Source organism: Argentina silus, assembly GCF_951799395.1.
Source record: "Argentina silus genome assembly, chromosome: 1".
Lineage (NCBI taxonomy): Eukaryota > Metazoa > Chordata > Actinopteri > Argentiniformes > Argentinidae > Argentina > Argentina silus.
This window is the reverse complement of record NC_139655.1, coordinates 13,594,024-13,604,385: the sequence shown is the minus strand read 5'-3', so window position 1 is coordinate 13,604,385 and position 10,362 is coordinate 13,594,024.

Here is a 10,362-nt window from a genome sequence, read left to right as displayed (position 1 = left end):
GGGCACTGCATGTGCCTCCACACTCCAGACAGTTAGCAACATATGTTCACACTTTAAATGTGCTTATATGATTGGAATCCTCCAATGAACATCATTAAAAATGTTTATACAGTATGTATTCTAGTTGAAATATTGTGAGTATTGCATCTTGTCTATCAAAACATGGCTTGAAAGGGTGCCCTGTCACCTTCTTGGTGCTGGGGGATGGAACTACAAGAGACAGAGCTACAAGTCAAGAATTCCTCAGGTCCCTAACCATAGCTATTTAACTAACCATTATACATAAACACAATATATAACCCTCTCATATAACCTTAATCATATAGCCATATAGCCTACCCTGGTTTCCAGATCTGTCTCTGCTTTCTCCAGCCTCTTTTGCCAACAACCAAGAAGTTGGCTTCAGTAGGTTCAATCAGAGACAGACTGGCAACTAAGGCTCCATACACTGTACTAACCCTCTACAACAGCCATGACATCATTGTGACCTCTCCTCCATCTTGTCTCTGAAGGTTCCTCCAGGACTAATCTTGCTTAGCCAGACTCACTGAGCCAGTGTGAGACTTCATGTGTGGCTGGTGAGACTATCCCAGAGCCTACCCCCACCCCCAATGCTGCCACAACAACCACAACCAAAATGAGCACCTGAATGTATGATGTTAACCTGCTCTGACCCTGTGTAGAGGTCAAAGTGCAAAGGTCAAGGCCTATGTACAGTGTTGGTGGCAGTAGGGTTGATGCCCTGTGGATAATGCCCTGTGCTTACACTAAAAAAAACTATCACAATGAGCTAAACTTTGGCAAGACAATTTCCATATTCTCAACAATGTATGAATTTTGGTTTGAGTTTGTCCGCTTCCTCTTCCTTGTCTTCTCGGAAGAATAGTCATCGAATTGAAGAATGTTAGGATTTCTATCAGTTAAAATGCGAGGGCCATTATCACCATATTGCATATTAGAAATAAAGGTGAACAAACATACTGAAAGAACAAAATGAGCGCAAAGAGAAGAGGAGTTTGAAACATTTGAAATGGGTATTGATAGATTCAACCTATGTGTTCGAAGGAAAGAAGAGGTACTCAATATGTCGCAATGTATTAGCTGTATTTGTTAGCCGTGACTGTGTATGTGTACGAATAATAGCGATCTTTGTATGTGTTAACCCCACTGAGTTCGCCGTTTTTTATAGCATTAACTTGTGAATGTCAATATCAAATTGTCAATGACACGTCTTCGATTTCTACTTTGGTTTCGTCATCAACACGATGTTTATTTTTCTGTGTGTGATGCTGCTATTTATTTATTAAAAGTTCATTCTAAATTGTGCATTAATTCTCTTGTTTTATCAATTTCCCATGTTATAATAATCATTGAATGAATGTTATTTAATTTATCTAGACTACTCGTTTCATTTATTGGGCGCTTACGCAGTTTTTCAGCCCTGGGTATGCTAAATGATATCCCCCTTAGCCTTGGTTCAGTCACCTTCTAACTTGACCCATTAGGAGGGCACAGTCTTAACTTAGATCATCACTGTATAAGGGCAAAAACAATCTTACTTGTATACTTTTTTTGCGTATTGTAGAAAACGTACTTCAGCACCATGGATGGAGAAACATGCAAGGTATGTCTGCAAATAAAAACAACTAAGAAATGGTGTGTGTGTGTGTGTGTGTGTGTGTGTGTGTGTGTGTGTGTGTGTGTGTGTGTGTGTGTGTGTGTGTGTGTGTGTGTGTGTGTGGTTTTAGAAGTTTGTTAAACATAGTTGTGGTGTGACTGCAACAACAACGTGAAGTATCCCAGTGTTAAAATGTAGTGACTACATTTAATGACTACACCTTCATCAATTTGAGCCGCATCACAACTGTGGAGACACAAACTAAAACTACTCAACTGTCCATGCGGCATTTCGTTCAGCGTCTTATGGAAGACTGATTTCAGAACCATGGATAGCGACATCCGGCTAATCAGATTCAAGTTCGCGAGTAAACAACTGATTGGGCTTTAAATGTGTGTTATAGAAAGAGTTTTTACTGCCACAACTCTGTGTGTCCCCCAGAGTAAATTGGTAAATCGGTAGGCGTACAATGATTCAATATCACTTCGACAATGATTGCCTCGTAAAGTTGACAGTCGGACATAATACCAGGCCTATAGGCTAAACTGAACCACCGGTATCTAGCGGCATTTCGACTTCAGTGCCGAGGAGAGGAGCTCAGCATAGTTCTGAACATGAAGCAGGAGCGCCTCTCAGTGGCGAAAAAAGCAACAACAAAGAGAGCAGCTTTTTAGCCTAGTCTGCATTTGTATTATATTAGAAAGCCGATGCTCGCTTTCGTCATTTCGTATTAGATGAAGACAAATATTTAAACAGAAGCCTGTACGAAATGTATGCATTTTTGTCCAGCCTACATTCCTCCCAGACGTTTCAACATGAACAAGTAGACACGTTGATAAAAGGGCTTCTTCATAGCTCTTCGTCTCGCGGTGGAGTATGAGGTGGAGAGGCGCGTGGCTTCGCACCTCGGGCTAATACAGCAGCGGGTGGGTGGTGGTGGCGGCACTCGGGGCTCTTCGGATACGCATGCGCACTGACAGGTCTCTGTTGCTGCATCTCGCTGGCTGGCTGAAGAGTCGACGCTGCCTTGGAAACGACACACATGCGGGTAGTGAGCGGGGACCCAGATTTCCGCACTTCAAAGGCTTCCTCTTCTCTCCTCCATCCATCTCTCCATCCCTGTTTCTCCCATCAGCGGCCCGTTGCGCCGTGCCTCCGCGTACATGGATCATTGGATATGAAATGCAGAGCAAGGGAAAACCACGGAGGGAAACATAAAATAATAACCAAGACGAAACGCTACAGCAAGCAAGAGGCGCACTGACAGGTAATTCTTGCCGTTTTTAAATCGGCTTTGCATGTCCAAAGCAGCCTTGTAGCAGTCAGGCAGGCAACCAACGAGCAATTGAGAATGCACGTTTGTTGTCATTGTCATGCATTGTAAGCATGTAACATTCGCTGGCAACACAGTCGGAGCGAACGTGCTGTATCTGAAAAATGGTTTTACAGATTAGTCGCGCGAATTCACACGAGCAGAATCCGATTATCGTTTGATGAATAACGTTCGGTTTCCATATTGGATTGACGATTGTTCTTTTAACATTTTATGACATGAATCCAATGGCTATTGCAGTTAATCTCTCTGTCTAAATTAAATTGCTATAGGGGCGTGTGGATTTGACTGCCACCCATCACAAACAAGTGGCCACGGTTGAGAAGAATATACTAGATGCGAGACTAGCAGCGTTTTGACCAGCTGGTTCAGTGAAGGGATTATTCTAGTGTGTGTCAACCACCTAGGGACTGAATGAACAACCTCACTGCTGCTGTTAACCTGTCCAAGTTTCCCAATTGTGTCAAACACATAGGACACAATAAGAACATTCTATAGTCTATGTCGTTGTTGTCGTTGTTGTTGTCGTTGTTGTTGTTGTTGTTGTTGTTGTTGTGTTGTTACAATGATGTTCTTCCGTCGTAGTAATACGTTGTTGCATTTTGTATTTGGCTGGTTGCTTATTTTTAGCCACATAAACTTAAGCAAGATAATGTCATTTTGTGTATCATTTTGTTACTTTACAATAACAGAATGTGTGTAATTGATAAGGAAAGCTTCAAAGCTGCATGCTGTTTTCACTGTGTTTGTAGTCTATCCCAGGCACATGAACATGATGGCATGAACTCATTTGTAGCAGATGTCCAAAGGCAGATTTTATAGTTAGTCACATTGTTTACAGGTTTTTAGGGATGAACTGTGATACTGAATGGGTATCTTTGTGCTTCAGTCTGAAATAACTGAGTTATTTATGAGAGAAGGCTTTGTAAAACCGCAAAACACATTACATAACATAATAAGGACATCATCAAGGCAGGAGTGTAGAACTATGCTCTCCAATCTGAAATAATAATGAGCCGACACTCCAGATAACACACACACACACACACACACACACACACACACACACACACACACACACACACACACACACACACACATGTACTGTAGGTCATTGGGGAGTATAACAAAGCCAAAACAAAGGGGAATGCTACTGGGACAAAGGCCCTGCTGGATACTGTGGTTCAGAGTCAATGGGGAATTTGTTGTGTGATCACATAGTTGGGAGCAGACAATAGACACATGGATTTGAACAAGCTTTCTATCTATGTTGACAATTCACTAGTTGTTTTTAATGTATTCAGTTAACATAACCGGATACCGGTTTTGATTAAAAAGTGTCAGGCGGGCCAGGCCCACTTACTCTTCTGTGTCACCTCGTCTCCAGGCTATTGTGCACAGCGCATATAAGCCTGGAATAACGCCTCAAACCTGGCCTTAGTGGGAGTGTGGTGAAACGTGGGAAATGTGTGGTACGCATGCACTGGGGGGAAGTGATGTGGTAGATGATTGATGCGAGGTAAAGCCAATGCCTATGCGCCCGGCAGTCCCCCCCCCCACCCCCACGCTACAGGTCTTTCTATTGCAAACGAAGGCCAAGTTCGACGCGTTGGTCCACCAGACCATCCGAGCATTTGGGCGGAAGTGTCTGGGAAGGAGATGACTTATTGAGGGAAGTGTGGGTGATGCAGATGCAGCAGATCATGATATCATCCTGGGTGGATCAGGTGAGGTGAGGTCAGTGTTGGATGGCAACGGTCTCTCCCCAGTGCTTCAGTCAGCAATGTTCCTCACAAACTGCTTATCCCTACCCATCTCTCTCTCTCTCTCTCTCTCTCTCTCTCTCTCTCTCTCTCTCTCTCTCTCTCTCTCTACTTTATCTATCTATCTGTCTATCTATCTATCTATCTATCTATCTATCTATCTATCTATCTATCTATCTATCTATCTATCTGTCTATCTATCTATCTGTCTGTCTGTCTGTCTGTCTGTCTGTCTGTCTGTCTGTCTGTCTGTCTGTCTGTCTGTCTGTCTATCTATCTATCTATCTATCTATCTATCTCCCCTGCCTTTGAATAAAAAAACAGATTTGGTTCATGTTATCTTTCAAGACTGTGGCAAAGTTCACATCCTACTGTATATGAGAAAAACACAGATTCTATTAGCTGACAGATTTAATAAATCTGGCATTATGTTTTAAACAGAATATTCCCAGCACTTGAAGCAGCATAGAGCGAAAGTGCTAGGCTCAGGGACAGTCTGCTAGAATGAATATGTGTGTGATGATGATGAACATTCCAGAAGGGGTTTGTCTTCTGTATTCCGGAACTCAACCTTTTACAACCCTCACCTTGGCTAGAAGGATGATGACTTTTCCAGACACATGGCTGTACCGTAGGACTGACCCCCACGGGAGTTCATGTTCTGTTTCTTGTTCTGTGTATCTTACTGCACCACAGAGTCCACAGTTTGGTTTAATATGGACCTGTTATAGTCCAACATTGTAGGTCCTTGTAATCATTGGTTTATCATTGATAAATACAGGAACAATGATACATGAAGAGTTGCATGTAATAAGCCGTTTATAAGCAGACCTTCAAATAGAATGTTAGGTGAATTCTCTGTGGTGTAATGTGATACGAAATAGGCCTAGCTGTACGACAGTTAGCTTTGAGGCTAATAACTCCTCAGTCTTGTTTTCCACAAACATTGTTTTCCCCCGTATTCCATATAAGGCCGTGTGACCTTGTGTGTTGAACTCTGTGACTCTTTTGTTGTTGCATTCTTTGTGGGATGCAAAGTGCAAGCAAGGCCAGTCTATTGAATAGGCCAATCTCTGGACTGGTACACTCATTGGGCCGGGCTGGGCATGGCTTGGCTGGGCTGGGTTGCACTGCTACATGATACAATGCAACTATGATCAGCTCCCTACATACCAGCCATGGTAGATCTGTCACTAAGTCTGTCTGTCTGATACCACAGCCAGGGTTTATGCTGACTGAAGAGAGAATGGATCATGATGGGGAGACCGACTGTTCTGAGGTAGCCAGGGGTTTATGTCAATTTGTTTTGTGCACATGCCAGCAGACACACAAACACACACACACACACACACACACACACACACACACACACACACACACACACACACACACACATACTTGCGTGAGGCAGTCATGCTTACTCAGCGATGTTCCCACATGTTGTCATCAGTGTGATCGATATGGCAGGCATGCCAGGCGACCATTGCAACAGGCTGTGTTAGCGTTCACGTGTGGTGTCAGTGGTATTATTATGGATAGAGGCATTGATCTGCTCCTGAACCCTGTCATCAATCCCTGTCCTACTGCCTTTTATGGTCTGAGGAAAACTCTCGTCCATTTTGGTACCATAACATTCCATGACAGTCACATTCTAACATTCTAGAATGTATAACATTCCGATGTAGAATGCCACCCCATGTGCATTGTGAATGTGCCACACGGTCAGCCGTCTTCTGTAGTTCTCCCATCCAGGGTTGGAATCAGACATTGAATCCTGGGATTGCTCCAAGCATAGGGTCACGGTTTCAATTCCTATGGGGAGAGCTGTCCATGTTCATATACATGTAGAAGTTCATCCCATTGCCCTCTGATCTGGGATTACCATAGCCCCAACCTTACCATGTCAAATCTATCTGACCTGGTATCAGTGGTTAGATGTAGCTTAGAGCTGTTCCCTGTGTGACTGTTGGCTGGCTGTGGCTCTCTTTCTTTCTTTCTTTCTTTCTTTCTTTCTTTCTTTCTTTCTTTCTTTCTTTCTCTCTCTCCCTCTTTCCTTACCTTCTCTCCCTTCTCTATGGGTCTTTAGTGGGGAGCTATTAATAACACCCCCTGGCTAAAGGAGAGAGAGAGAGAGAGAGAGAGAGAGAGAGAGAGAGAGAGAGAGAGGGGGGGGGGGGGGAAGAGAGTGTTATAGAGAGATGGATAGAGTAAGAGAGGAGAGAGAGAGACATACTTATCATATTCTCAGCTATAATCACTTGAAGGTAGATACTGTATGAAACTTCTATGGTTATGTTTCTGTTTCATTCTTCCTTTCGCTCTATTGCTCTCACATTCTCTCCATCACTGTAGCCTCTGTCATACTGTAGGGCACTTCCTGTTCTGTCTGAGAGAGGTCAGATAGATCCTGTGTGTGTGTGTGTGTGTGAGAGAGAGAGAGAGAGAGAGAGAGAGAGAGAGAGAGAGAGAGAGAGAGAGAGAGAGAGAGAGAGAGAGAGAGAGAGAGAGAGATCTGGTTGCCCTGCAGGTTGTGGTGTATCTGTCTAGAGCATAGTTACATAGGGGACGTCCTTGCTATGGAGATCTGATTTCTCTCACAACCCCCTCCACCATAGTGCCAGTCTCCTCTCCTCTCCTCTCCTCTCCTCTCCTCTCCTCTCCTCTCCTCTCCTCTCCTCTCCTCTCCTCCCCCCTCCTCTCCTCTCTTCTTCTCAGACACTGCCAGATCCTCTGAGCCCTTCCCAATCTCTTGGTTTCAGATCTTAATCCCACCACAGCCCCTAACCCCCTCTTCTACAGTAGCCCCTGGCCCTAGCCATGCTCCCCAGTCCCACTCTCTTGCCTCTGTCTGAACCCCTAGACATGTCTACCAGCCCTATCCCTCCCCAGCCCTATCCCTCCCCAGCCCTATCCCTCCCTGTGTACACCCTATCCAGTGTCCACCCCAATTATGGACACTTATCTCAGTCCTACTTCTACTACTGACCCCTCTCATAGCGCCCAGCCTTAGCCCTATTCCCCAGTCCCATACCCAGACCCAGCCTCAGCCCTACAACTCAACCCCACACGGCACTGCACCCTGTCCTAGCCCATAGCCCAAACAAGCAACCCTAAACCCTTCTCCCAGATCCAGCTCCAGCACCAGCCCCAACCCCAGCCCTATCATTAGCCCTAGAACTAACACCCCAGGCCCTGTCCAAGCCTAACTGAGCCAACCCGGGGCCCTTCTTCCAGCCCCAGCCCCAGCCCCAGCCCCAGCCCCAGCCCCAGCCCCAGCCCCAGCCTCAGCCCCTGTCTTAGCCCATTGCCCAACCCTGGACCCTTCTCCCAGTCCCTCTCCCAGTCCCAGTCCCAGAGAGTGTGCGTGCAGAGTGGAAAGGGGGCCACGTGTCACATGGTTTGCCGGATGACTTGTTACAATTGTGCTGAGAGTAACACATTTAATTGTGTGTAACAGGGGTGAAAGAGGGGCAGGGGGAGATCACACACTCCCTCACTCACACACACACACACACACACACATGCGCATGCACGCATGCACACACACTGTGTTATCTCTCTCTATAGGGTATTTTGCTGGTGGTCAGTCAAAACTAGTTTGTCTTGTACTGGTATTGACAGTTTCTCTTATATATAAATATATAGTGAATCAACCTCAGCTTACTATGTCCTAACTGAGCATTGTTCTGTTGTGGGGCTAGTGTGAAGGGTAAGTGTGTCAGGGGAGGCTGGTGGAGGGAGAAATCAGAGGATGGGCTTATTGTAATGCATGTAACGGAATGAGGAATGGAATAGCACTGTGTGTGTGTGTGTGCGTGTGCATGTGCGTACGTGTGTGCATTTGTCAGAACAGCCCTTGGCGTCCCGTCCTCTGCTTCTCTGTGTTACTGTGGCATCAGCTCCTGTGTGCCTGTAGCCATGTTGTTAGGGTTACTGTGCTGTTTCATAATACTTCACTTGAGTTTCCCTCTGAGCAGCACAAGGAACCTCTGTCAGATGACAATGGAAAATCTGGTTTTATTGTCCTCCCTCGCCGTAACTCTTTTTTTCTCTCTCTGTCCTTCTCTTTCTTTCTCTCCTCTGCTGCTCCTCCCTTTCTTTATCAAGCTAAAATTGGACAACTTCAAAGGAAACCATGACAACGCCTCCACTGAGCCTCATCGAAAAAAAAGGAAAAGAAGAGGGAGATAGAAATGACAGTTGTTTCCCTTTTTTTTTTTGCATAATTGAGGTTTAAGCTTAGTGAGGGGAAGTACAGCTATAATTCGACTTCTGTATAATGATATACACAATGCTCCGTTCCCGAGAGCATCAACAAATACAGACATCAAAGCACTGAGAGGGGAGGAGGGGAGGGGGGAGGGGTGGGGGAGATGTGGAAGTGTGGAATCAGGGCAGTTCAAATTATAATTTCACTCTCTTCTCGTAACCTACATGTTTTATTTTGGCAAAATCACAGAAGTACTGACTTGCCAAAAACAAAGCCACAGATTTGTATTTCTGTACTGTACTGTAATTGGAAGTTGGCACAGCCTCTGAAAACTCCTTCTCTTCTTAATTTGATTTGATTGGACATTTAAACCTTTGTTTTATCCAGGTCAGTCTCATGTTGATATAATCCCTTTATCAGGAGAGCCCTTTGAATACAACCTTAGTAAAGTGCAGCCCAACCAACAACCGAGCAATAACAGTTAGCATTAGCATTCTACTTATAGCCAGCATGATTTTAATGTATTCACAGGAGCTAGCGAGCTAATTAGCCTGCGATTATACACTCCCCTTAGCGTGTGGTGCTAGCCCCAGACTGTGGCAGACTGTTAGCCCTGGTGTCTCACAGTGGGGGGGGGGGGGGGCTGGGTGAGGGGGCAGTATTAGCCTGACTTTAACACCCATTCCTACATGCAGGGAAACCACTGCTAATTCTATTAGTCAGCCGTCTGTTCACCCTGCACGCACACACGCACACACACACACACACACACACACACGCACACACACACACACACACACACACACACACACACACACACACACGTAAGCACAGACAAACACACACACACAGTCACACACACTTACACAGTCACACAGGCACAGACAAACACACACACACTCATAGACACTCCCCCGCTACCCCACCCCCTGTTCACCCAGAAGCCATCTCCCTTGTCTGACCCTGAAACGTGCTCAACCCCCCCCCCCCCCCCCCCCCCCATGGAGCAGGGAAGCCCTGGTGGATAGACGGGGATAGACATACAGTAGCTTTACAGGCCAAGCCAGACCAAGCTAGGCCAGGCTAGACCAGGCTAGACCAGGCTAGGCCAGGCTAGACAGGGCCGGGTGAGAACTACACCAAGTCAGGTGCTAACATCAGGCTACCCTACACGTGGACAGGACTGGTGACAGTTAGGAGTTTGGAGAGTGGCTGGGTGACTTGATCAGCTCTCTCTGAAAATAATGGCCTAATGATAACTTACAGGTTTGACTTCATGTAAACAAAAAACAAAAAACATTATATGATTACATTTATTGTTTGAAAATTAAACACAAAAAAACAAGGGAATTGAACAGAGGGTTCCCATAAGGTTTCAAACTCACTGGTATTATACCCCCCCCCCCCCCCCAAAAAAAAAAAAAAAACATAAATAAAT